Below are 6,784 nucleotides of genomic sequence, written 5' to 3'. Positions count from 1 at the left end.
TTAACCTGTTGAAGGTAGCTGGAGCATTTGCCAACCCAAATGACATCAGGATGAATTCGAAACGACCGTATCTTGTGTTGAAGGCAGTCTTTGGAATATCTTCATTCTTGACTCTAATATGATAATATCCTGACCAAAGATCAATTTTAGAAAAGATCTTTGCTCCTTGTAGACGATCAAGAAGCTCATCTATCCTCGGAATTGGGTATTTATTCTTTACTGTCACCTAATTTAGCCCTCGTAGTCGATACAAAGACGGAGAGTTCCATCTTTCTTCTTTTGAAATAATGCTGGGACTCCCCATGGTGAACTACTTGGCCAGATATACCCTTGTTCTAGTAGTTGCTTGAGTTGCTCTTTTAATTCGATGGCTTTAGGAATAGACATTTTGTAAGGTCTCTTTGCCACTGGAGCGGCTCCTGGAACAAGTTTGATCTCATAATCAACTTCTCTTTTCGGAGATAACTAAGTTAGTTCTTCAGGAAATATGTCGGCGTACTCTTTTAACCAGGATGGTTCTTCTTCTGCATGACTATCTTGATTTATCTTGTTAAGCTTGATCAAGTAAATAGGTAATCTTTTCTTCAAGCCTTTCACAATTCGAGAAGCTTTTGCTAATTGAACTTTAGGTTTCCCTATTTCACCTTGTGTAGTTGCTATTTCACCATTCAAATCTTGAAATGTGACTTGACCTTTTCCACAATGGATATGAGCATCATTAGGAATCAGCCAATCCATTTCTAGTAAACATTCATAGGCTCCTAGGTTCATTACTCTGAACCTCATACTTGAAAGGTTTTCTCCTAGGTTAAACTCTACTTTGGCAGTTTGCTGTGTAGAAAGTACATCCTTTCCATTTGCTAATTCCACAAGCAGCTTTGATGCATTTAGCGTATCTATACCTATCTTCTTAGCACACTTGGGTGAGATAAATGAGTGTGTACTTCCACAGTCAATCAAAACTTTAAATGATTTACCTTGGTGACTAGCCGGTGTTTATATTACCGAATATTGACGATTTGGTCCTTTCTTGTGGAATGCAGCATGAACAATTGCTCTTTCAATATCTTCTTCCAAAGTAGGGTCTTCCTCCTTATTAGTCTCTTTTAGGGTAATATTTGACGTTCTTCCTCTTGCCATAGCTACATGACCACAGCCTTGGGTAGCTCTGCCTTGACCTTGAAATTGGCCTTGGTGATGGTTCCTACCAAGCTTTGGACAATCTCTCCTGAAATGTCCTATCTCATTACAGTGGAAGCACCTAAGACCATCCTTGTTTCCCTGGGTAGGAACAAAATTTCCAACTGCGTTGGATTTTTCCTTCTTCTTTTGTCCTTGGAAAAATTATCCTTGGGTTCTTTTTGCTTGACCTTTGAATCCTCCTTTGTTCTGGTTATTGTAGCTCCAGAACTTATTGTTATTAGGCTTTGATTGTACTTCCCGCACAATAGGAGCAGCTCGAATCAAAGCATCCTAGAGGTCTATGGGGCGCATTGATTCTAAACGAGTGTTCAAAGGATAATTTAGCCCATTGCAAAACTTGGACACTTGTTGAACAATATCCATGGGGAGTGCATATTTAAGAAGAGAAACAAACTTGGAGTAGTATGCTTCCAAGGTCAGCCCCATTTGCTTCAAATTGAAGAACTCGTTCATATTTTGGGTGCGATAAGCTGGAGGTAAATAACTTCCTCTTACAACTTCTTTCAGGAAATCCCAAGTAATGGTATTTTCAGGGACACCTTGATCTTGGCACCATTGCTTCCACCAAAGTCGAGCTTTGCCAATTAATTTTAGCTTAGCTATCCTGGCTTGGTTGGCTGGGATAGTTCCAGTAGCAGTAAAATAATCTTCCATAGATTCGATCCAAATCTCTGCATCAGCTTCCACATTTTCGCCTTTCCCGTCAAACTCTGGAGGTTTGACTTGCTTCAAAAGATTCGTTTTCTCTTGAGCTTCATTGGGAATTATTGTGGGTGCAAGATTTTGGAAAATTTTTAACAATTCGTAAGTTAAATTTTACAAACCTATATAGCGTCAATAATAGAGTTCAGTACTCAAATTATCTCTCGCTTAGTTTATTGAAACAACTCTCAAATAAACTCTCTTCCCATGCTAAAGTTAAATTGCAATTTCAAAGGTTCAAAGAAAAAAAAAAGGTTGCATTATTTCTCTGATTGATAAAGTATCAATCAATATTTTATTACAACGGATGTACAAGGTAATTAGATTGAAGGAAATACATTATTCAGATGGCTCGTAGGCTCATCTTATTTTCTCTCAGGAAAAGATTCCCTACTACAATCTAAGTATGACACTCTGATACATCCTTTATGAAGTAACTTAGATTCGAAGAGTAAATATCTAGGAATCTATATTTTTGAGGGAGTTCAGGAAATCTGTCTTTTTTGTAGTTGCAGCGGCTAGAGCGACCTATGACTTTTATTCTGTCAGCCGGAAGGATCTTCATAACTTCCCCATAGATATATTGGTTTAGTTTGATCTTCTTGCCTCTAGTATACAGGGTTGAGTTTACACTAGCCTCATGAAATAGATAGATCTTGACAACTTTAACATCTTCCATCCATTTTACCCTTTTCAGGTTATTTTGAAGATAAGCTAGACGGCTTGCATCGATATAGCAATATCCTCCACTAATCATCCATCGTCTTTCACGATATAGAGGCGAGGGGTTGTACAACTGATCTAGTACCCGCATCATCTGAATTCTCCACGCAAAACTGGATGAATGCATAGCTGACATAAACATTACTTGAAAGATCAAGAATCGCTTCCAAGATTCGTTACTCTGCCATAATTAAAAAACATAGATTAATAAAGAGAAGAAAACATGTCCTAGGCTATGCTTAGAAAAAATATTTTTCTTAAGCTTACGTCGTAATCTATACTAACGTGCGCTCTGATACCAACTGTGAGGTGTCCGCTAGTCTCAATCCACGGCACACCTTTTAGTAGTCCATTAGTAGGTTTTCCCATAAATGATGCCGCCCAGTGCTCCCTTGGAACATCACGGGGTTTGTCACTTAGGCCCTATCGAGTCTACTTCGCAATGGGAGAGTTTCGGCCAAATCCACTAGGATCGACCTGAAGAATTGGGTTCCTAAAATCGAATGGGTCTCTTAGCAGCCAGCTAGCGTCAGTAATTTTGAGTCCCACTTTTTAGAGGATTACTCGATTTGAAGTGAACTTGCCATTGCACTTGGTTCAAAGAGGATGGGAGACGGAGGGGAGTGCGGTACGTCAACCCTCCTGCCCATAAGGCAAAATCCCATTCCGGCCCCCTAAAACAATGCAAGTCAGTTCTATCTAATGACTAGTTAGTCAATTTACTATCTTCCTATTTCTATTTTCGATTTAGAAAAGCTCCCAGCTAATCAGGACCACCTTACCATTGGATGGACCCGTCGGGGGTTACGCACACCCGCTTTCCTCAGATGATGGGTCATCTTTAGTTTTTTAATTACCTACAATACATTTATTGGAATATATACAACCAGCTTCCTTAATTAGTCCATTAAATCACATGTTCCTTCACATAAATTATCTCACCAACACACATACAATTCGAACAGTAAAGCAAACTTCTTTATTATATTGGAAGTTTATTACAATTTCCATCATTCCGTCCCAGCAGAAGATACACAGAATTCCATAAGGATATTCTGTCCACCAAGATTCCACCCTCATAACTCGTATTTAGGATTCTAGGATCCCATCTTGGGTCACGAAGGGGCTCGTCAGATTCTTGGAACAATGTAGGATTTACAGCCAGAGCCCCCTCTGGCACCTACAATTCCTACTGTCTGAGACTATCCCTATTGACAGACCTTTCGCCTACAGAGCCGGTCCAAGCCTCTCGTAGCGATAATCATGACTCCCTTGGAGTAGTAGGGTCTCGCCCCTAGCTTGGGGTTAGCCTAGCGCGATCCTTCCTTTTATTCTGTTTGACAATAATTTCAATCAAAAATCTAGATTCTAGCAAACACAAACAGTCCTTTCAAATATGTATCAAATGATGCAATGACAATCATCCCAACATGTAATTCACAGCTTCACATAGCCAAGGTAGACCTTATCCTAAGGTAACCTTACATTCTAATGAGGATTCTCCTCCCCATAAAGAAGTGTTGAGTACACTTCTTATAACATCTTAAGCAAGGCATGAATTTTCCATTTGGGTTCACTTATCCAACATAAGCAAAATCCCTTAAGGAAATATATTGTGTCAACGAGATGAACTATAGGATTCCTAAATAGACAATCAATTTCTATAACCATTACTAATCAACTCTTAACCTTGTCGCATTTGACCATAACTATATCGAATGTGCATAAAGACATATGTACAATAACCTTTGGCAATTAATTCTATCCTGATTCTATGACTTAGAATCTCAATTATTCTAGCTACAAATCATAGTGATTAATTGTTTTATGCTTGTACTAATATGTTTTCTAGATGAGTTATCAATTTGTGTAAGTGAAGAATATAGAAGCTAATATCTTATGTAATTATCTTATATAGCAAAATAATAATCTAGTAATGAATAACCTGGGTTAGCAGCATGACAACATTAGGAACTTTGTCTTTACCAGCGCTCGCATTAGCCACACCCGATGTTTCATTGGTAGTAGCAACTCCCGCAACCTCGGGCACTCCCGTATCATTGGCAATACCCGTTGCTTGACCGGTTGCGTTGATCCCCATGGTTTTTCCACTTCGTCGCTTTGGAGCCATCGTCTACGAGTGGTTCGAGAGATAGGGAAGGTGGAATTGATTTGAGATGAGAGAGCGTAAAAGAATATGGCTTAGTGAAAGATCGAGACAAGGGATTTGAGCTAAGTCTCTTCCTCTCTCTCTCTCTCTCTCGTCGCATTCTGAGGATGCGTAGGCAGCGACGATACAAGGCAGAGTTTTTTGCCAGGATTGCCAACGCTTAGCGTTCGGCTCTGGAATCACTCCAACAACTCGAACCTCCATTCCAGCTTCGACGGGGCAGCAAGGATCTCTGAGGACATGCCGGCATTGCAAGAAGCAGTTTAACCCTGCAGAGAATCACCCTCGCGCCTGCCACTACCATACTACTCATTTTGGGGATCGGGAGCAAACTAGAAGCCAACCCAAAAGGAGCTCTCAGATGGGCAGATGATGCATCGAGAGGGATTGATCATTACACCAAAGTCCAAATAGCCAGTTATTCGTCTGGGAGAAGCTGCCTTTCTCACTGCGGGCCCCAAGCTGGAGATGCGCCACAGCTAGATCAACATCATCAGATTCACCATTTGAGAGGACGAGTTCAACAGCGGCGGCCCTGTTGTGATGCTTCATCGTCTGAAGGATTCTCTGGACGTGCTGATTCTCTCTCTCTCTCTCTCTCTCTCTCTCTCTGTCAGGCTGAGATCGCAGCCAGGGAGGGCTCTGCAGGATGGAATGATACACAGCAGTTCACAAGACAGTTCGAGTAGGCTGTTTACAGATAGCGGAGGCCAGGGCTTGAGAAGGGAAGAAAAGACCCTGCGCTGGTCTGACGAGAGGTCTCAAACAGATCAAACGGCTGTTCACAAATAGACGAGAGCAGGGCTCAAACAGGGCAGAAGAGACCCTGCACTGGTCTGATGAAGGTGTCAGGCAGCGCAGGAGGCAGGCGACATGCCACTCGAGCTCCATAACGTGGAGCTTCTAATCAGCCAGGCTATTAAGGAGGCGAAGAAAGATTTCAAGAAGGATGTGGATAATGCCTTGAACCAAGAAACCCGCCGGCTCCATGAGAGGATCCAGCGACTGGAGGAGATGGTGAAGACACTCACGGAAGAGAAGAGGGATCTCAAAACCGACCTGGACAAGCTACAAACGGAAGTGTCACATCTACGGGAGGCAAGAGAGGACGCGGATTTCAAAGCGGACCTCCGAGAGGCTTTCACGAAGGAATGTCGAGAGGACCTCGAGGTATGCATTAAAACCGAAGTTGAGGCTTCGAGAGAGGGATGGGAGGAAAAAATCAAAGCAAACATAAAGGAAGAATTAGAAGGGAATAAGGAGGGGTGGATTGAGGTAGTGAAGAAGAACATTAAGAAGGAGGTCCAGGAAGAAAATAAAAAGGAGGAGGTAGTCCGGGTTCAGGAGACCTTAGAGGAGGAGAGGCTCAGGAACGCGCGTAGATTGAATGTGCGTATTATCGGGCTCCCCGAAGGGGCCTCTCCGGAGGAGGACGCACGTGGGCTATGCACCCGACTAGGGTATACGAGCATGCCCTTTACTCAGGCATGGCGTGCAGGATGAGATACTACCAAGGTCAGAGCTCTGATATTACATATGAGCGCACCAGAGGACAGAGCCGCTTTCTTTCGGAAGCGGATCTCGCTTCGAGGGATGACTGGGGCTCCCATCTTCATGGATGAGGACCTGACTCAGATGCAGATTGCACATAGACGAGCATGCATGCCACAGATACTCCAAGCACGTAGAGAAGGCCGTAAAGCCTTCTATCGAGATGGCCGGATTTTTATAGATGGACGCCCCACCAAATAGGGGGGCGTGGCCTATGAGACGGGGCAGAGGACGGTACAGGAGATCCCGATACGTGTGGCAGTTTTGGAACTGCAACAGCTCCCTATGGTCACGACCGGACAGACTTGAGGAGATTTTACTCGACCATGATGTTATATGCCTCACAGAGACACATGAGAGCCTAGAGAGAGGGCTTCCACGCATTACAGGATTTGAGTGGGTATCTGCATACCGGGCTACTACTAGGCAGAGTAC

General features: G+C 42.9%; 1 pseudogene; it reads left to right on the top strand.

Moving 5' to 3' along the window:
- Positions 1-5,671: 5,671 nt before the first annotated feature.
- Positions 5,672-6,550, top strand: LOC148014822 (uncharacterized; annotated as a pseudogene).
- Positions 6,551-6,784: the final 234 nt, after the last annotated feature.

Source organism: Lygodium microphyllum, chromosome 24 (assembly GCF_053477565.2).
Source record: "Lygodium microphyllum isolate KBCC chromosome 24, Lygodium_microphyllum_v1.1.10, whole genome shotgun sequence".
Classification (NCBI taxonomy): Eukaryota; Viridiplantae; Streptophyta; class Polypodiopsida; order Schizaeales; family Lygodiaceae; genus Lygodium; species Lygodium microphyllum.
Note: the sequence above shows the minus strand (reverse complement) of the source record. Positions and strands in the feature narration are given on the sequence as shown.